Source organism: Myotis myotis, unplaced genomic scaffold (assembly GCF_014108235.1).
Source record: "Myotis myotis isolate mMyoMyo1 unplaced genomic scaffold, mMyoMyo1.p scaffold_m19_p_13, whole genome shotgun sequence".
NCBI classification, from domain to species: domain Eukaryota; kingdom Metazoa; phylum Chordata; class Mammalia; order Chiroptera; family Vespertilionidae; genus Myotis; species Myotis myotis.
Genome location: NW_023416317.1, coordinates 623,400 through 645,903, shown reverse-complemented (window position 1 = coordinate 645,903; position 22,504 = coordinate 623,400). Strand labels below are relative to the sequence as shown.

The following is a 22,504-nucleotide window of genomic DNA, read 5'->3' as shown; positions in this document are numbered from 1 at the left end:
CATGTATCTCTTCAGAAACAATCTGTTCAGCCAGGGTTGCACCAAGGCATAAACGGCTTTCCTGATGACGGAAGAGATCATAAATCTAGCCTGTTTACAACTTCACCTAATTGAGGTCACTATGCTATTTCTCATAGTCCCTATGGCGGAGTAATCCGACTCTTTTCCTTATCTCCACACCAGTATCTGGTCCAAACATTTTTATGTACAGCACAAGAAGAGATGTGAAAGAAAAGAAACACAACCAGGCTGAGTTTACTCAAAAGTCAATTACCTAGTTAGCTCTTTCCTGCTTTCTGCTGTCGCAAGCTCTAGACCAGGGGTGGGCAACCCCTGGCACGAGTGCCAAACATGGCACGCCAGTAACTTCTGCTGGCACTCGAAACCCTCTCTTATAATCTTCCATTTACAATTTTGTTCTTAATATCGACTTTTTTATTTTTCAGATAAATTCAGTGTAGGTGCATCTTATATAAATAAATAATTTTACATAACAAGTTATCCTAAAGACCATAGACATGGATTGACGAGAGAGGGGAAGAGCAATTTCTATGCCTCGGCCTTAACTCTCCCTGCCATCCTAGATCCGACCAGTGTTTTGGTTTCATCCACAGACACTTGTGAATCTTTGTTCTCAGTGGTGAATTTTGTTAAGTCTCCTAATAGGAGTAGCCTGACGGATGAAAGTAGTAGCTCGTGCATATCTCTGAAGGTCACGGTATAAACATGATGTAAAATCTCTGTCATCGGTGATGCAGCAACAAAAGTCCCACTGATAATATCAAACGGAGTCATAAAGTTTTCTGTCGGACTGTCAGTGTACATGTATACATTAAAAAATAAATGTGTTTTTCATCATCATATACTGAGTTTTTGTCGCTCGAATTAATTTTATTTCTTCAAGGTTCTTCACATACGTACACCTTAAGAGGTATCAAGTAGGCGTAACATGTTCTCAAAAAATTAGGGTTGGCACGCAGACAAATTTTGAGTCAGAGATTTTGCTGGTTTTGGCATGCACTCACAAAAAGGTTGCCCACCCCTGCTCTAGACGGTTTGGCTCAGTGGCTAGAGTATAGGCCCGTGGACTGAAGATGTCAGTCAAGGGCATGTACCTCGGCTGCAGGCTAGATCCCGGCACTGTCAGCGCACATGCAGGAGGCAACCAATCAATGTGTCTCTCTTATATCGATGTTTCACTCTGTCTCTCCTCCTCACTTCTACTCTCTCTAAAAATCACTGGAAAAATATCCTCGGGTGACGATTAACAAAAAAAAATAAAAGTTTTCCTGCAGCTGGACAATGGGAGAGGTGGGACTTCTTTCACTACTTTTGAATCCCTAAACCTTAAAAAGCAAAAGGTAAAGATAAAAAGACAACAGCAAATCAATTTTCATTTGCCGGAAGCCTTCTTTTCTTTAATCTAGGATTTGGGTTTTTTGGGAGGTAGTGGTGGTGATGAAAAGGTCAAAGGTAATGATTAAATAAATTTTAGGGTTAGATGAGAAAATTCTAAATCATAAAAGAACTGGAAACAATTGGACTAATTGCTCTGCATTCATCATTCTTATGTTGCTTTCTGCTGTAAAGCAGGAGAGGCCAGCAAGATTGTTGTTTCTGATTCTAAATAGCCCATAGCAAGAATTTAAAATGTGTTCATTCATATACAATAAAAAGTACAACACAACTTAATGCAAATACTTGCTAAACTAAAGGTCAAATTATATACTCAAGTACAGAACTTTAAAAAGTTTGATTTATCTGCATGCTACATATATCCTGATTCTTATTAAAGAACAATATACATTATGGAGTTTCCTCAAAAACTTAAAAATGAAACTCCCATTTGACCCAGTGATCCCACTTATAGGAATATAACCTAAGAAACCTGAAGTACCAATCAGAAAGAATGTATGCACCCCTATGTTCACAGCAGCACAATTTACAATAGCTGATTTGGAAACAGCCCAATAGCCAGCCCATCAGCAGATGAGTGGCTAAAAAAGCTGTGGTAGCCCTAACCGGTTTGGCTCAGCGGATAGAGCGTCAGCCTGCGGACTCAGGGGTCCCAGGTTCGATTCCGGTCAAGGGCATGTACCTTGGCTGTGGGCACATCCCCAGGGGGCGTGCAGGAGGCAGCTGATCGATGTTTCTCGCTCATCGATGTTTCTAACTCTCTATCCATCTCCCTTCCTCTCTGTAAAAAATCAATAAAATATATTTTTAAAAAATATATGTGGTACATCTACACCATGGAATACTATGCAGCTGTAAAAAAGAAAGAACTCTTACCCTTTGGTACAGCATGGAAGGACCTAGAGAGTATTATGCTAAGCGAAAGAAGCCAGCCAGAGAAAGACAAGTATCACAAGGTCGCACATATGTGGAATCTAACTAACAAAATAAACTGTAGAAGAAAATAGACGCAGAGACATAGAAGCATGGAGCAGACTGGAATCCCAGAGAAGATAGAAGTGGGTCGGTGGGAAGAGATCAACCAAAGAACTTGTACTATAGACATGCATAAACCATGGACACAGACAATAGGGTGGAGAAGGCCTGGGGCAGGGGTGAACTAGAAGGGATCAATGGGGAGGAAAAATGGATCCATGTAATACTTTCAACAATGAAGATTTTTTTTAAAAAACACACAGGAAGAACCAAGATGGCGGCACAGGTAAACACCTATACTTGCTGCCTCTCCCAACCACATCAAAATAACAGCTAAAAGGCAGAACGACCACCCAGAACCGCGGGAAGGCTGGCTGAGTGGAAGTTCCACAACCAGAGGTGAAGAAAGTGCATTGCGACTGGTAAGAGGTGTGGAGGCGCAGAAAGTGCTGGCACCTGGATGTGCTGCTCTTTTCATTGGGAGGGAGACAGAAGCTCCGCTTGCTCTAAACTCCAGTTCCGGGCGAGACTCTGGGGGACCCAGACACATATGGGGAGAAACTGGACTGTCTGGCATCGGGACAGGAACGCGAAGGCAGCTTTCTCTCAGAGGTGCTCGCAGCGATCACTGTTCCTGCGCGTGTGCGCAGGACGCAGAGACCCGGGGACTCCTCCATTGCAGGGCTGACTGGCAGCCACTGCTGTTTACTCCACCCTGGTGATTCCCAGAGATCCTGTCCCACCCAATTTACAACCCCACCCAAGCTGTGTGCATCGGCTTTTGCATATGAATGGCCTGTCCTTTCTCTACCTAAAACCTGTCAAACTGCCACTGGGTCAGAGAGCCCCAGAGCTTCCAAAAGGAGGCCCAAGGCCGGCAGCAGCAGCCTGCCTTGCTTCACAGTTGGGTCTTGTCTGGGTTTGGAAGAGGAGGAATCGACAAATGTTTCTGTAGCTCCTGCTGGGTGGCCCCAGACAGTGGCTGACCTTGCACCTCCTTATTGATCCAAGAGTCAGTGTACCCATTGATCAGAGTGAGACCATACCGGATGACAACTCTTCACATCCATAAGAGACACACTCAAGGGGAAGACTCAGTCAGCACCAAAGCCCCACTGAAGCAAGTCCTGCCCCATAAGGGTGTCTCCTGCACAACAGATCTTCTAGTGTAGACAAAGCTGGTCATCACAGCCAATTGGCCTGGAGGTCAATTCCTCCCAGTGATACCAACAGCAATCAAGGCTTAACTACAAGACTGTGCACACAGCCCACAAAGGGGTGCACCTAGAGTGTCCACCTCAGGTGACTGGGGAGGCTGAGCCACTGGGCCCTATAGGACACCTATGACACAAGGCCACTCTATCAACACAAGGAGACTTAGCAGCTACCCAGTACATAGAAACAAACACAGGGAAGCAGCCAAAATGCAGAGATAAAGAAACAAGTCACAAATGAAAGAAATGGATGAAAGCAAAATACTGGATATAGAGTTAGAAACCATGGCTATAAGGTTACTCAAGAATGTTCTAGAAACCTCCAAGAAATTTAGTGAGACCATCAAGGATATGAAAAAGGACCAATCAGAAATTAAGTATACACTGACCGAAATAAAGAATAATATACAGAGATCCAACAGCAGACGAGAGGATCACAAGAATCAAGGCAGGGATTTGAAATATGAAGAAGCAAAAAACACCCAACTGGAAAAGCAAAAGGAAAAAAGAATCCAAAAATATGAAGATAGTGTAAGGAGCCTCTGGGACAACTTCAAGTATACCAACACCCAAATTATGGGGGGGCCAGAAGAAGAGAGAGCAAGCAAGATATTGAAAACCTATTTGAAGAAATAATGACAGAAAACTTCCCCTACCTGGTGAAAGAAATAGACTTACCAGTCCAGGAAATGCAGAGAGTCCCAAACAAGAGGAATCCGAAGAGGACCACACCACACCACATCATAATTAAAATGCCAAGGGCAAAAGACAAAGAGAGAATCTAAAAAGCAGCAAGAGAAAAACAGTTAGTAACCTACAAGGGAATGCCCATAGGACTGTCAGCTGATTTCTCAACAGAAACTATGCAGGCCAGAAGGGAGTGGCAAGAAATAGGCAAAGGGATGAATAGCAAGAACCTACAACCAAGATTACTTTATCCAGCAAAGCTATCATTCAGAATTGAAGGTCAGACAAAGAGCTTCACAGATAAGGAAAAGCTAAAGGAGTTCATCACCACCAAACCAGTATTATATGAAATGCTGAAGGGTATTCTTTAAGATGAGGAAGAAGAAGAAAAAGGTAAAGATAAAGAATTATGAACAACAAAGACATATCTATCAACAAGTGAACCTAAAAATCAAATGAATAAAAAACCTGATGAGCAGAACTAACTGGTGAATGTAATAGAATCAGGGGCAAGGAAAGGGATCAGACTGACAATTCTCGGAGTGAAGGGGTTGTGGAGGGTGTGGGAAGAGATTGGACAAAGAGCTTACACCTATGGACAAGGTCAGTGGGGCGGGTGGAGGCCTGGAGTGGGAACTGGGTGGAGGGGAGCTATGGGGGGGGGGGGGGGGGGAGAGAACATCTGTAATAATCTGAACAATAAAGATTAAAACACACACACACAATCCATCAGTAATAAAAAGTCTAATTTCTAAAGCAATATTTCATATAAAACTATAGAGCCTGGATAAAGGAGAGGGAATTAGGAAGAGATAATCAGGACATATATACCTGACAAAATCACAACCGGAAGCAAAACAAACTGCCGGTGAAAGCAAAGCAAAGCAAAGCTAAAAAGCGCGTTTTAAAGATGATACTGTCACTGAGACAAAATAATGTCCTTATGCTAATTTTCCGTGATCATGTTATCAATAAAAGTAATTCTGAAAATACTGTACACCTTTCAAAATGACTCAAGTTACCATTACTTAGTTTAACTATTGGGATTAAGTAAATTTTGTGAAAGTTCCCCCATCTAGGGAACCTGGTTACTATGTACTAAATGTATTTATATTTGTATAGGACATTTTCGGTTGTAGCTATTTTTTTTTTTTGTAGCTATTTTTTAAAACTAGGTCTTGACTTCACAAAAGTTTTCATATAACATCTATTTAGAAACCAACTCTGAGGTTCACTATTAATCTCTATTTTCATTGAGAACTTATCTATTGTCAAAGTTCGTGTTCCAGTAAGTGATTAATGTAACAAATCCTCTTTTTAACAAAACATCCCAATTCATCCTGAAAAACATCTTCTCTCATAAAATTCATTATTAGGCCAGAATTCTGAAAATGCTAACATGCAATCCTAAGACTTCCAATCCTAAGTCTTCCTAAAACTTTATAAAATGGAATGAGCTAAGAGGGAAAGACCATCCGGAACTTCACTCCTGAAGAATCCTATATAATAAAAGGCTAATATGCAAATCAACCAAACAGCGGAACGATGGGTCACTATGATGTGCACTGACCACCAGGGAGCAGATGCTCAACGCAGGAGCTGGCCCCTTGTGGTCAATGCACTCCCGCAGGGGGAGTGCTGCTCAGCCAGAAGCCCTGAGCCTGGCTCCTGGCTGGTGAGCGCAGGCTGGGCTGAGGGACCTCCCCGACCCCCACCCCCCCAGTGCACAAATGTTGTGCACCAGGCTGCTCTATCAGATAAAATTCTAGTATCTAAATTATTCATCAGTTCAAAAAAGTCTGTAGCCTACCTCTTGAAAATCCTCTCCTAAGAGAATTAACAACCATTATGAGTCCTAATTCAGCTACAAAATTTCTAAGAAAAATATAGACTTCGTGATCTTGCCAATTTTAACCCACCTTTACCTCCTTAAGCCATAGTCTTTGTCTTGAAAGGTCCTCTATAGCAGCGGTCACCAACCTTTCAGACCTCACAGACCACCAGTGGTCCGCAGACCACCGGTTGGTGACCGCTTCTCTATAGTCACTGCTTTACAAACCTTTTGAGATACCTGTTTCCAAAACCTTAAGCCAGCCGCACAGAACAGAATGGAATTCCAGAGGGAGGCATTCTTTAGTTCTCCTGAAAGGTCACCTTTTTAAAACAAACGGTGCTTCAGGATATTTTTTTAATTGATTTCAGAGAGGAAGTGAGAGGGAGAGAGAGAAACATCAATGATGAGAGAGAATCATTGATTGGCCACCTCCCACATGCATCACCCTGGGATCCAGCCAGCAACTCGGGCATGTGACCTCCTGATTCATCGGCCAGGCATTTTATATTACAGTATCACTGACATACATTATATTATTACCATTATTAGTTTCAGGTGTACAGCATAACAATTCACTATTCATATATACAGTATTGTGAAATGATCATCACTATACTGTATGTAGTTAGCAACTGTCATCATACAAAGGTATCAATTTTTTTCTTGTGATGAGAATACTTAAGATTTCTTGGCAACATATGAATATGCAAGGGTCCCCTTTTTTGTCTGATTGCTATGGATGGATGTCTAGGTTGAGTCTATAGATTGGGTGGCTTTACAGATGATAGTGCCATTACTGGAGAAAAAACTAAAGAGAAACAAGACAATACTGTGACACTGGAAAAGATCAGAGTCTACGGCAACTCTGCTCTATAAACTTGGGTTAGGAATATAGCTTTAAGCCTGTTTGTTACCTGTAAATGGGAATATATCTATGTATACATCATAGACTCTTAAGGTTAAGAGACCATGCATGAAATGGATTTAACATAGTAACTGCACTATGATCACACCTATTAAATGTTGGCCCTTACAAGCATTCCCATTGGATTGGATGAAGATCACCAATAAAGCCTTTGATGAGCCATGTCCCACTGGCATTCGTGTTGTCTAATGAAGTTCCTCTGGGCCTGTGTTACACTGACAGCACCTAGCTAACTCAGGAAAGTTGTTAAAAAATGCTAAGCATGAAAAATGTCCAAGGTACAGCTGTTCTATTAGAACTAAGCATTGCCTTGGGGCATGACCCAAGTACTAACTATTTCAGTAATATAAATGTTTCCAAAAAAAAAAAGATGGACCAAAGTCATTTTTTTTTTTTTAGTCCTCACCGGAGGATATTTTTTCCATTGGTTTTGAGAGAGAGTGGAAGGGAGAGGGAAAGACAGAGAAACAATTTGAGAGAGACACATTGATTGGTTCCCTCCCACATGCCCCAACCATGGCTGGGAGCCTGCAACCAAGGTCTGTGCCCTTAACCAGAATCGAACCTGGGACCCTTCAGCCTGCAGGCCAGTGCTCTATCCGCTGAACCTAACAGGCTCGGGCCAAAGTAATTCTTTTAAGTGACATAACAAGGACTAGGCAGGAAGATCCTGAGGGCTGTAGTACACCTGTAGCAAATCCCGCGTCCCGCCCGCCACCATCGCCATCATGCCCAAGAGAAAGGCTGAAGGGGATGCTAAATGAGTTAAAGCCAAAGTGAAGGAGGAACCACAGAGAAGACCCACCAGGTTATCAGCTCAACCTGCTCCTCCAGAGCCAGAGCCCAAGCCTAAAAAGGCCCCTGCAAAGAAGGGAGAGAAGGTACCAAAAGGGGAAGGATGCTGGAAAGGATGGGAATGACCCTGCAGAAATGGAGATGCCAAACAAACAGGCACAGAAAGCTGCAGGTGCAGGAGATGCCAGTGAAGTGTGTGCATTTTGGATAGCTGTGCCGTTCTGGTGACTGCATAGTCCGAAATACTATTTTTTATCAAGTTTTATAAAAATGCAGAATTTTGTTTTACTTTTTTTTAAAGCTATGTTGTTAGCACACAGAACACTTCATTCTTATTTTTGGGGGGGAAGGACATATAATACTAATAGAATGTCTCCAAAGCTGGACTGGCATGGGGGCACAAACACCTCTCCCTTTTAGTTTTGAGAAACTTCCTCTTGGTTCCTAGGAGGGGGGATTTCTTGATGTTGACACACAATAGCCATCGTGGCACAAACACCTTGTTGTGTAGGAAAACTAAAATTCGTTTTTAAGTCCTTTCCTCCCTCTCCACTTTAAGTATAGACTTTGGCTCTCTTAAGCCCAGAGACCAATTGGGACCTGACCCCCCAAAAAATTGGTTTCCAGTATGTTGGGCAACCTGGACTTTCCAATGTCACCACTGAGATGGCCTCCCTCAGAAGAGCAGCAGCCCTAACCAGTTTGGGTCAGTGGATAGAGCAACGGCCTGCGGACTGAAGGGTCCCAGGTTCGATTCTGGTCAAGGGCATGTACCTTGGTTGTGGGCACATCCCTAGTAGGGGGGTGTGCAGGAGGCAGCTGATCGATGGATGTTTCTCTCTCACTGATGTTTCTAACTCTCTATCCCTCTCCCTTCCTCTCTGTAAAAAAAATCAATAAAATATATTAATTAAAAAAAAAGAAGAGCAGCAGTTCCTTTTAAGGTTGTGGATCTACAGATTGATGTGCTCTGCCATTCATTTCATTTCCTGAAAGTCGGGGTTTGGCTTGTGAAAAGGTGTTAAACAACATGCTCAATGTGAAATGTCAACCCTCACTCTAAACTCTCCCTGTTCTGAGCATCAGAGGAAGACTTCATTGGGTTTTATAGTGGCTTTCTGATTTTGGTAGTTCATTGAAGAAGGGAGTTTGAAAATTGTTGTATACTGTTAACGATTGGCTGCCCTGGTCCTGCCTGAAATACCATGATTGTTTAAGAAAAGTGTCTTTAATAAAGCTGGATACAGTTTGGAAAAACACACACACTAACAAAGAAGGACCCTCCTCTTCCATACTAGGTGTTCTAAGAGAAAGCCCTTATCTGAAACATCCTCAACAGGAGATGAACTGAATCTAGTATTTTGGTCAGTCTGCAATGAATTTCTTAGACTGGGATATCAGGAACAAGGATTTGTTACCCACACCTGAAGGACCACGAAATAAAAACATTAACTATACCTTCAATAAGGAAACTGTCTAGCTACACATAAACTCTACAATGCCAAAACATGTTAAAAGATAAAGCTTTCCGCCCTAACTGGTTTGGCTCAGTGGACAGAGCGTCGGCCTGTGGACTGAAGGGTCCCAGGTTCGATTCCAGTCAAGGGCATGTACCTTGTTTGCAGGCACTTCCCCAGGAAGGGGTTTGCTGGAGGCAGCTGAGTGGTGTTTCTCTCTCATCGATGTTTCTAACTCTCTATTCCTCTCCCTTCTTCTCTGTGGAAAATCAATAAAATATATTTAAAAAAAAAAAAAAGATAAAGCTTTCCTATTCAGATACTCTGAAATGTATAAATATCTCCGAATATATCTTGGGAGGTGAGACATTACAAATAAATTATTTTCTATGTATTTTTAGACAATTTGGCACTGTGATAGCTAAGGGTCATTTTATTATTTATTATAAATTGCCAAAGCTACACAAATCACAGTATTTTAGAACCAGAGGAAACAGAAATCATCTAGTTCTGGAAATTTCACAAAACTTAAAATATTAATTGCAACGCACATTTTAAAATCCAAACTCAGCATAGATATCTATCTGCACATATATAGTGTCTTGCAATGTGGTTATTTTTAAAGTTTTTATTCACAATATAACTGCAGTAGCAGAGACTGTGTACAATTAGACTTTTCAGAAATCCTAGGCACTGAGATTCCCCCTGCCAAAACAGAAATATTTGAAACATGATTGCATTACACAAAATTTCATCCCAAAATTCAATTGGGATAGCTACATTCCACAAACCTTACAACAATCCTTCGATACAGAAAACACCATTGAAGAATTTTATGTTGCTAAGATTCACCAAGATCAGGAGTGATCAGTTCTTAGTATAGGATTCTGATGGGTTTTTGTGTAAGATTTATAGTCTTAAATCTATAGGAAAGGTTAGGTAGACAAGAAGAGAGACATTGCATTATCAGGCAAATAATGTGAAGCCAAAGGGAAAAAAAATCTGAAAAGGTAGAAAACCAAGGGGCAAAGAACACACCACCTACTTCCCCTTATCATCACTCCAATTCTGAGCACCAATATAAAATTACCCATTATAAATACATATCATTGATGCATACCAAAAGGACTTGTCGAAATGAGCTGATAGATTACTATCATACATTTTATCCCAGAGTACCCAACAACAAATGGACGTCATGTGACTTCCATAATTTTCCTAATTGGAGAAGAAATGTGAAATAAACGAAATCAGAATCTATATATTAGAAAATGAACACTGAACATCTAATGACATATCTTATACTGACTCTACCCAGGGGACAAGTCCTTCCACTGTACTCCTGCCTTGGGAGAGTCAATTATTCACCAACTCACTGCTTCCCACCACTGATTAAAAGTGGCACGCAATGTTCTTTCGAAGAACTGTGTAGCCCTGGCCAGTGTGGCTCCACGGTTAGAGTGCCATCCCGTGCACCAAAAGGTTGCTGGTTCCATCCCAGGTCAGGAGGCGTGCGTGAAGCAACCAATCAATGTTTCTATCTCCCTCTCCCTTCCTTTCCTTCTAGACTCAATAAAAAGGCATATCCTCTAGTGAGGATAAAACAAAAAAAGAAGAACTGTGTAATTTTCTGAATAAGTCAAGCAATGAGCAACACTTCAAGAATCTGATTTTAAGGCAGTCAGCATACACTACATATTCTCAGCCTATTTTTATGGATATATTTAACCAAGAGACAGAATGAAAGAGAAACATCAGAAGCATAATAAACCAACTAATCTATACGGGCATATGTCAACTTTTCACACCATAGCTGATCTGATTAGGCCAATAATCTGGGGTAATTGCATCCCCTCTTCTCATTCAAATGGCCCTGGAGGAGGAGGCGCTCTCTCCAAAACAGCCAAGGTGCAAGGGAAAGAATCACAAGAATGCAGTGTCCGTTCGATTAAGCCACCTTTCTATTTCTTCTCTTCCACTGAGTGTGGAATCAACTAAGTCACTAGGCTTGTCTGAGCCTGGGCATTTTTCATCTGTGAGATGAATAACGAGTCTCTCTCAGGATTGAGTGTCAGTGGGAAAGTGCATATAAAATGGGCATGCAAAATGTAAAGTACTGTGCAAATATATGGTATTGGAGGATATCATCTTAAAATTTAAATCTAAGTATTCAAATGGCTGGTGCCCAAGTATTTGTCCATTCACCAGTCATAATATAAAGATTACCTCATGTACTAAGTATGTTTAGTAATAGTAAAAGAAATCAGTCATGTCTTTAGAATGATTAGTCATTCAATCTAATACACACTCTATTGCAAAAACAATAACATTACCAACAGGTGAATGAATACCGCTTATACTATGTATTCTGTGCCAGGTCCTATGCCTAGTATGCTACACTCATTTTATCCTTACAGTGCCCACCTCCCGTGGAGAAGTTATCCATACATGAAACATGAAAGCACAAGCTCAAGTAGCAAGCCCAAGGTCACAAGGTTAGTGAGTGACAGAGAGGGCTGATGTGACCCAAAGTCCTGGCTCTCAACTACTCTCCAATATGGCCATAATTGTAAAATGCACACCAAATTTTGAAGACTTATGAAAAAAAGAATGTGAGATATCTCACTGCAAGTTTTAATGATTACATGTTGAAATATTTTTTATAAAATGTATTCTTAAAGTTATTTTACCTGTTTCTTTTTATATTCTTACTGTGGCTACTAGAAAGTTTAAATTTACATGTGGCCTTGCAATGCATTTACTTATTCTGGACAGCACTGATTTAGAATATCATACAGGATATTTTACAAATACAAAGAGCACAAAACAATTTTAAATTTACAAACAACATGTTTAGAGTACAGATACTTTCCAATCACAATAGCTGTTCTAATATCAAGTTAATGTAACCAATATAAACAAAACTTCAAAATCCCTTAGTGTAAAAATATAGTTCCACTTATTTAAATTTCAATATTTCAGAATTTTTTTAAATGTCCTATTATGAAAATTGGTCTTTCCAACTACAAAAGTGATACCAAGTCATCCACACTATAGAAATTACACACACAAATACATCATGCTACCAATCAGAATATTCTAGTGAGTCATTGCTTCTCAGTGTGTACTAGTATATTAAATAGCATGAATACTACTTGAAGCGGAATCACACTGCTTATTTTGTAACTTGCTTCTTTCTATTATGACGTTAGCTTTTATTACATAGTCTTCCTGAATTTTTTTTTTTTTGAAATAATTATAGATTCATAGGAAGTTGCAAAAATAGTACGAGGTCCCATATATTCATCATCGAGTTTCCTGGAAATGATTTCATCTTCTTGATTATAGAACTAGAGGCCCGGTGCACAAAAATTTGTGCACTCGGGGGGAACGGGTGGGGGGGAACGGGGGGTCCCTCAGCCTGGCCTGTGCCCTCTTGCAGTCTGGGACCCCTCGGGAGATAATGACCTGCTGGCTTAGGCCTGCTCCCGGGTGGCAGAGGGCAGGCCCAATCCTTAGGTGCAGCCCCTGGTCGGGCTCAAAGCAGGGCCGATTGGGGAGTTGGGGCGCCACCCCCTGTCATGCACAGAGCAGGGCGGATTGGGAGGTTGCGATGCCACCCTCAGTCACACTCAGGGTAGGGCTGATTGGGGGGTTGGGGCTCCACCCCCTGTCACACTCAAGGCAGGGTCGATGGGGAGGTTGCAGTGCCACCCCCTGTCATGCACAGAGCAGGGCCAATCAGGGGGTTGGGGCTCTGCCCCCTGTAACGCACAGAGCAGGGCCCATCAGGTGGGGTTGGAGAGCTCCCCCCTGTCACGCACAGAGCAGGGCCCATCAGGGGGTTGAGGAGCTCCCCCCGTCACTCACAGAGTAGGGCCAATAGGGGAGTTGGGGCACCGCCGCCTGTCACACACAGAGCAGGGCGGATCAGGGGGTTGGGGCGCCGCCCTCTATCACCCACAGAGCAGGGCCGATCAGGGGCTTGGGGCGCCACCACTCTCACACTCAGGGCAGGGCCAATGGGGAGGTTATGGCCCTACCCTGTCACACACAGAGCAGGGCCCATGGGAGGGGGGGTTGGGGCACCACACCCTGTCACACACAGAGCCGCAGAGCGATCAGGGGGTTTGGGCGCTGCCCCCTGTCATGCTGATTCTGGTGCCGGGAGGCCTCGCAGCTCCGCTGATCCCGGTGCTGGGAGGCATATTACCCTTTTACTATATAGGATAGAGACCTGGTGCATGGGTGGGGCTGGCTGGTTTGCCCTGAAGGGTGTCCTGGATCAGGGTGGCGGTCCCCACTGGGGTGCCTGGCCAGCCTGGGTGAGGGGATGATGGCTGTTTGCAGCTGGTCACACACCCTTCAGGGTGGGGGTCCCCACTGGGGTGCCTGGCCAGTCTGGGTGAGGGGCTGAGGGCTGTTTTCAGGCTGGGACAGAAGCTCCCAACTGCTCCTTTTTTCCTTTTGTTTTTTTTATTCTGGGCCAGCTTTAGCTCTGGCTCCAGCTCTGAGGCCTCTGCTGCTGAAAAAAGGTATCTGGTTTGTTTAGGTTCTATAATCAAAAGAATGTGTAACTCCAGCTCTGAGGTCCCAGCTCACTGAAAGCAGGTTTCTGGAGTTTTGTTTAGCTTCTATATTTGTTACAATGTTTCTTAAACTGGAGGCTCAGAGGCCGGCAAGGCAGGCGGGGAACGTTGGTTTCCTCCGTCACTGAAGCAAGCAAGCAAGCCTCATGTTAGTTTCAAGCTGCCTGGCTGCCGGCCGCCATCTTGGCTGGCAGTTAATTTACATATCTCGCTGATTAGCCAATGGGAAGGGTAGCGGTCCTACGCCAATTACCATGTTTCTCTTTTATTAGATAGGATATCAAAACCAGGTAGCTGGCCCTAGCCGGTTTAGCTCAGTGGATAGAGCGTCGGCCTGTGGACTGAAGGGTCCCAGGTTGGATTCCGGTCAAGGGCATGTACCTTGGTTGCAGGCACATCTCCAGTAGGGGGTGTTCAGGAGGCAGCTGATTAATGTTTCTCTCTCATCGATGTTTCTAACTCTCTATCCCTCTCCCTTCCTGTTAAAAAAATCAATTAAAAATATTTTTTTAAAAAACAACCAGATAGCTGACATTGGTACTCTGTGAGTGTACACAGGTCTTTGCCATCTTATCACACACATAGATTCACGTAACCATGACCACAATTAAGATACAGATCTATTCACAACCACAAAGATCTCTCTTGTTACCCCTGATAGTCACACTTGTCTCCCTGCTCCCCACAAGCCTAAACCCTGGTAACCACCAACCAGTTCTCTTTGGGGCTTTGTCATTTCAAGAATGTTAATGGACCCTCTCATATGTGCCCTTTAGAGATTGGCTTTTTTCACTCAGAATAATACCCCTGAGTCCCATGACAGTTTTATGTGTCAATAGTTTTCTCCTTTTTAATCACTGAGTAGTACTCCATAGTATGAATGTACCATTCATCTACTGAAGGACAGTTAGGTTGTTTCCAGTTTTCGACTACTATACACAAAGATGCCACAAACAGGTTTTATGTGAATGTAAGTTTTTACTTCTCTGGGATAAATACCACGAGTGCAAATGCTAGGTCAGATGATAGGTGTATGTTTAGTTTTGTAAGAAGCTGCAGAACTGTTTTCCAGAGTAGTTGTACTATTTTACATCCCGTTCCCAATGTAGGCAAGATCTAAAAACATTTTCTAGAGATGCAAAATATTCATGGCTATTCCATACTGTTTAAACAACTCCCTGCTGATTCCTATACTGGTGATTTTCATTTTGTTATAATAAGACCACAATTAATATACCTGTATGTACACAAAAATGTTTACATGTAGATCACACAAATTCCTAGAATTGGGTCACAGGTACAAATATTTTAAAGAAATTTGATACCAACCACCATACATAATAGCCTTCAGAAAACATACATCAACTTACCCACCTGCCAAAGGTCTGTGAGAGACTGTCCATTTTCCAACTTCACCAAATTTTTTTTAATATTTAATACTTGACTTGCTAAAAACTGTTAACTTTTTTTGTATTCGAGAAATGGTAAGATTACACATTTCTCATCTTTTCTAACAATTTGTCAGTCTCTTATGAATTACCTGTTTCTGTTCATTGCCAACATTTTATTGGAATGTGGATTTACTGATTATAAAGACCTAGTTCTGTTTCTCTAGCATATTTTACAAAAATATAGGTTTTTAAAATACATATACCTGAAATCCAATGCAAGTGCTAGTAATGGGAGACAATAGCTGATTTTAGAATGTAAATAAGATACCAGGTTAACTGAGTCTCACTATTTATAAGCATCCCCACACTTCACATGAGGTATTGATAATTAAGGCATCTCCTCTGGTGCCAGCTCCAGGATGGTTCCTAGAACGCTGATCCCTTATTTCTCTAAGTTCACTCTGAATGTCTAGGCACCATTTGCCATAACAAACACCAAATACTATCAACCAGCTTCAGTAGGAAGCCTGGCTGGCCATTGAAACCAGCAGTTCTCAAAGTGTGCTCCCCACAAAAGCAGCATCACCATCACCCAGGAACGTATAAAAATGCAAATTCTCAAGAACCAAGATGGAGGCTTAAGGTATAGACCTGTGTGTGCTGCCTCCCACAACAACACTGAAACTACCAACCATAAGACAAAACAGGTATCATTCAGAGCCATGGGAAAGCTGGCCCAGTGGAAGTTCTACAACTGGAAGGAAAGAAAAAAGCGCACTGAGACTGAGTAGGATATGCAGAGGCGCCAAGAACAGAGGTACGGAGTCGCACACCAGGCGGGCTGCAACTGCATGCGCGGTTTTCTTCAATCAGAAGGGGTTACAGACTCTCGAATCCACTGACCTTGTTTGGGGCAGGATTCTGAGGTCCCAGACCCCTACAGGGAGAGGTGGGACGGCCTTGCAGCGGGTCAGAAAGCGAGGGTGGCTTTCTCACGGAGCTGCTCGCCGGCATGCAGAGACGCGGAGTCGCGGAGAGGCGAGGAGTCTCGGAGACACCATTGCCCTTTGCTCCACCTTGGTGATTCCCTGAGACCCCACCCTACTCAATTTATATCCCCACCCAAGCTGTGCCAGTGGCACAGAAGGAACCACCTGCGCTTTTGCAGCTTAACCCAACAAACTGCAGATTTCAACTTCTCGCATCCATAAGGGACACACTCAAGAAGCAGAATCAGGTTCGGAGGAAGCCGGAGCTGGACCCGGCTGGGCCAGCGACATGGAACCGCTGTACCAGCATACGCACAAGCAGGTCCACCAGATCCAGTCTCACATGGGAAGCCGGGAGAGGGCAGACAAGCAGTCTGTGCACTTAGTAGAAAACAAAATCCAAGCAAGCATACCAGATATTCAGCCAGCAAGAACACCTGGAGATTTTGTCCAGCAAGGAGCTGCCCAACAAAAGACAGAATGCCAAACTTCGTGTTGACCAGTTAAAGTATGATGTCCAGCACCTGCACACTGCTCTCAGAAACTTACAGCATCGTCGATACGCAAGGGAGCAGCAGGAGAGACAGCGAGAGGAGCTTCTGTCTTGCACCTTTACCCCCAACGTGGGATGTGGCGCCCCTGCAAGGCTGAGACGGCCCCTGCGAGGCTGCGACGGCCCCTGTGAGGCTCCGATGGCCCCTGGGAAGCCGGTGGACCCGCGCGAGTCGCCCCGACGGCTTCGTTGTATGGCCCATGAACCAGCATGCAGCCCCATGCACAACTATCACCCAAAGGGCGAGAGGGGCGAGAGCAGCTGTAGTGTTGCTTTCTCCTCACTTTTGACAGCGAAATCCTTATTTTAAACATAAGAGAACACAGTATTTTAAAAAGCCGTTACGTGTCTCTGTACCCTTTCTGAGTAGAGCGTGAACAAGTCGTGAGAGACCTTTCCGAGCACAGGGAGACGTCACAGATGGAAATAGCTACATTTTCCATGTGTATGACCTTTGACCCAGCAACAAAAAGCGTATACCTATGGATGAGGACAGTGGGGGGTAGGGGCAGAGGGTGGGGTGGGAACTGGGTGGAGGGGAGCTATGAGGGGGAAAAAAGGGGAACAACTGTAATAATCTGAACAATAAAGATTTTTAAAAAATGCAAATTCTCAGGCACCCCAGACCTACTTAATCAAACATTATGGGGGTGGGACCCAGCAATATGGTTCCACAGCCTTCCAGGTGATTCGGATGCATACTACAGTCCGAGAACTGCCAATCTACACAAAACTAACATAAAAACATTAAATCAAGGTTGTCTTATGTACATAATTGTTCTCTGATAAAGGATTTGGGAGAAGTAAATTATGCTACAGATACTAATTCAATGACATTTTCGCCTTATTTTCTACAAGTAGGAATCCTAAAACCATTAAGTGTTCACAAAAATTTCCCCTAGAAGAATCCAAAAAATGAACATATAAACTAACCAGCTATTATACACAAAGATGCCACATACAGGTTTTATGTGAATATAAGTTTTTACTTCTCTGGGATAAATACCATGAGTGCAAATGCTAAATCATATGATAAGTAGATGTTTAGTTTTCTAAGAAGCTGCCAAACTATTTTCAAAAAAAAAAATTAAAAATGAATTTACTACATATTTTTAAATCAAGAGACTTGATTTGCTTCTTATCACATACTGCCTGACTTCCCAACTCCCACATGGAACTATCATCTACATCATTTTGAAAATTCGATAAACTAGCATATTAAAACACAGCATGTGAAAAACTATAGTTTCTTAAATATTTGTGCTTTTGTGAATAAATTGCTCAATAAATAAAAATAATTCTGGATAACAGAATTATAAGTGACCTTTGTTTATGTTTTTAGTTGTTTTCCCCCAAATTTTCTGTAATGAGAAAGTATTACCTTCATTAACTAAATTAAAGGACAAAGAACCAGTGACCACTTATACTAATAAAAGGGTGATATGATAATCAGACCGGACATCTTCTGGGCAACCTTCCGGATGTCCTTCCAGACAAAGCCACGGTGGTGGGGCCAAGGCAGAGGCAGTTAGGGGAGAACAGGCTGGCAGGCGAGAGCAGTTAGGGTGATCAGGCCGGCAGGGGAGAGCAGTTAGGGCGATCAGGCCGGCAGACAGAGGTGGTTAGGGGCTGTCAGGCAGGCAGGGGAGCAGTTAGGGGCATCAGGCAGAGAGGCAGAATGGTTAGGGGTGATCAGGCAGGCAGACAGGTGAGTTGTTAGGAGCCAGTGGTTCCAGATTGCAAGAGGAATGTCCCAGATTGGAGAGGTTGCCGGCCAGGCTGAGGGATACCCCCCTTTCCCCGGGCACGAATTTTGTGCACTGGGCCTCTAGCATATAATGATAAAGGAAATTAACCTACAGAACATCACTGACCATTTTTATTCTAACTATGTGATAAAAATTAAGGTGCTGGCGTAAGAAATTATAGTTCGTATTTAGAACTGAGCCTGTCATGAGTATTAACCCAGTAACAAACTGAAATGGAGTACTAAACTATGGCAGCTATTTCCTGTCCACCTGGTTAAGTGTCCATTCTCCCTTCAAGTAACAGCTCCTGCAGATGTGTTAGGGTTGGCCAATCACAGTATCCCACCCTCCAGACAACTAAAAATGGTCCAGGAATTGGGCAAGTGACAGGGGTCCGGATTCCTGCAGTTATTCCTTTAATTCTGAGTTCAAATGGTATCCTTGTCTTTGTTGTGTTATCTGGGCCAATAAATTCATTTTTTCCCCCAAAATAATGTAGTTTAAGTTAAATGCCATTTCTTACAACCCTGAATATCCTTGCAGCACTTAAGAAATTAAACAACTTTTAATTTTGTAAAAGAATGAAGAGAACAGTGCATAAACTCATAACCTACATACATGGAAGTGAAATTATAACTAAATAAAGAGAATGAGTCAAGGTTTCAACCTAACAGAATTTATGCAAATTATTAAACAGATTAGTAATGTACACCGTGTACATGGTACAATGACCAAGTTATGAGTAAGTGGACAGCATAACATTTCTATAACCCAAATGTTCAGTAGCCATTTTAAAACTATCTTTAGGTGCCAGCTTACCAGCACATCCATCCAGTTCCTTACCAGATCTCAAAAGTGGTTTTGCACAACAAAATGGGCCTCTGCTTTATTACCAGGCTTTTCCATATGACTTTTGGTTGCTTAAATGAGCAGCCAGAAATGATAAAGAAGCATCCCAGGTACTGTAACGTAGGCCAGTGCGCTAAAATAAAGCTCTAAAACTGAAGCCACTCCTGGAAGGACTGCAAGTGCATTGGCTACGGTCTCTGAAGCTCTAATTCTGTTTAATTTCTAGTACACATTTAGAAAACAAAGCCAGAAAAGCAGGCATATTACTTTTACAGACATACTTCTAAAGACAACTTTCCCCTAATCTAGTGACATTTATATACACAACACAGATGCCCTAATATGAAAGAATATTTATTGGGACTCTTTAACTAGAACAATTTTACAAGGGACTCCAATTGAAACCCCAGGTCTTCATTTATTCTATACACTAGAGGCCGGATGCAAGAAAATTTGTGCAAGAGTAGGCCTTCCTTCCCCCAGCTGGCCTCCAGCGCCCAGGACCCAGGCTGCTTCCCTTAGCCCCGGCTTCGTCCAGAATGACATCCAGTCTAATTAGCATATTACTCTTTTGTTATTATACATATTTACTGAACCCCTGCCAAGTGCCAGGCACTGTGACAGACATAGGAAAATAAAGCTATGAAAAGAAAGGTCCTGTCCTAAACAAAGATGAAAACAGCAAAAGTGATCAATGACAATACAGTTCAACTGTAATGAGGTCTATCCCAATGGAGGGCGATGGCCAGACATCCAGAAGGACAGACAGGAGTCAGCCAGGGCACAACAGGAAAGAAAAAGCACGTGAGAAGACAATCCAGAGGAGCAGACTGTGTAAAGGTATGGAAACAAGACAGCATGGTCCTTGCTTGGAAAACACCAAGCGATGTGGTAGGAAACGCACAAACTGTTATGGTGGCAGATGGCGTGATGGCAGGCTGCTTCCAGACAGTCTACAGAAAGGGACAGCCAGGCTCTGTCCCGTGCACCTTTCCCTTTCCTTTTAGTTTTTACTGTAATACACCACAGCCATGAAAACAAACAAAAAGACACATCACAAAAACAAAAAGAAAGAAAGAAAAAACAGCAAAGAACCAAGAAGTCCCTTGTGATGCTGCTTTAGGATTTGGACTGTATCCTGGTGGCAGTGGGAACCAGGAGATAATTTAAGTTGTCCAAGAGGAGAGGCCCAAGACCAGCTGGATTTTTGTGTCGCGTGCATGTGTGCATGGGGTGGTGCCAGGTGTTTCATCAATAGTATTTGGGGATTCCAGCCTGTGGGAGCAGTGGAAAGGTGTGGATGCCATCTGAAGACAGTAAGTACAGTTAATAAGGAGGTAGGAGGAAACAAAGAACTAATTAACTTGCATAAATCAGTCTACAGAGCAAATCCTACATCCACGAATCATAAAGGCCTAGCTTAAAGCCCAGACTAAGTGAGGCGTCCCTCAATACACCCCCTAGACCAGTGATGGCGAACCTTTTGAGCTCGGCGTGTCAGCATTTTGAAAAATCCTAACTTAACTCTGGTGCCGTGTCACATATAGAAATTTTTTGATATTTGCAACCATAGTAAAACAAAGACTTATATTTTTGATATTTATTTTATATATTTAAATGCCATTTAACAAAGAAAAATCAACCAAAAAAATGAGTTCGCGTGTCACCTCTGACACGCGTGTCATAGGTTCACCATCAATGCCCTAGACTGAGGGCCTCTACCTCCTCCAAAAGCACTTGTGTTCTCTACCAGGTACCATCCACGCCATGCCTACTGTGACGTTCACTCACTCACGGCTTCACACCACGGGTTATCTTTCCAGGGTTGTACCTTTTCAAAAAGTTTGTTAGGTTCCCTGAAAGCCGAAATTTTCTGTCTATTTAACCAATATCTTGAAATATAAATGACTGATGAACAATACTACCGATGAGAGACAAAGTGTACTTCCACTTATGTACTCTAGAAAGTGCCACACACCAGGTTTTGTCCCTTTCACCTAATGATGTGGGGAGTTATGCTACTGTTGGGAGGAGACTCTAGGAGAAAGATCCTATCTCTAGAATGCATAAGGTCTGCATGCACAGTTGAGCTCTCAGATATTCTTAGGATTAAACAACACTGGTAAAATAAGCAAACCACACACAACTGGGATGGGTCTCACAACCCAGATGTGTACACACCATGCGATCCACTTACATAACCTTCAAAAATAAGCAGAACTCATCTCGGGTGTTAGAAGAGCGGTGGGAGGGGAGGGGGAGCGGGGGTGACAACAGCGTACCAGGGGCTTCTGGCGTTCTCATACTGTTCTGCTTCTTAACCTGGGTGCTGGTTAGACAGGTGTGCTCACTTAGTGAAAGTTCATCAAGTCTTATTGACTGCACACTTCTTTGTATGTGTGCTGCAGTGCAAAACATTTACTGAAATCAAAAGGCAAAAAAACAAGAGGAAGCACCAGTGATGAGGAGTATGAAGGAAGATGCCACACAGAAAAGGCCCTGGTGATGGGGCAAAAGAGAAAAGAGCCAAAAAGACTGTAGAATGTTTTAGTTCAAGTGGGAAAGCAGACGTTTAGAGACCTACTGTCACCTAAAGTACTAATCAATGAATTAGTGCTGGTAACTATTTCAGTAAATTATAGCCACTTAAGGAACTTTTTATTAATTCTAAAATTCCTTCAACATCTATGGAAGCACACTGTAAATGTATGCCACATTAACAAATACACAACTAAATCCATTCTGAACCTCCCACCAAGAGGTCGCTGGTTCAATTCCTGGTCGGGGCACATGCCCAGGTTTGTGGACTTGATCCCCAGAAGGGGGCATGCAGAAGGCAGCCAATGGATGATGTTTCTCTCTCATCGATGTTTCTATCTCTCTAGCCATCTCCCTTCCTCTCTTTAAAAAAAAAAAAAAAAAAAGAGAGAGAAACCAAGATGGCAGCATAGGTAAACACTGGAAATTGCTGCTTCCCACAACTTCAAAAATACAACGAAAAGACAAAACAGACATCATCCAGAACCACAGGAAGGCTGGCAGAGTGGAAATTCTACAACTAGAAGGAAAGAGAAAAGCACAC

The 22,504-nt window shown here is 42.8% G+C and overlaps 1 protein-coding gene and 1 pseudogene across 2 annotated transcripts in view; one reads left to right on the top strand and one right to left on the bottom strand.

The window, feature by feature from the left end:
* LOC118667889 (RING1 and YY1 binding protein) overlaps positions 1-22,504 on the bottom strand; it is a 97,818-nt gene that overhangs the window by 66,004 nt on the left and 9,310 nt on the right. The gene's annotated exons all lie outside the window — the stretch shown is intronic.
* Positions 7,780-8,074, top strand: LOC118668078 (annotated as a pseudogene).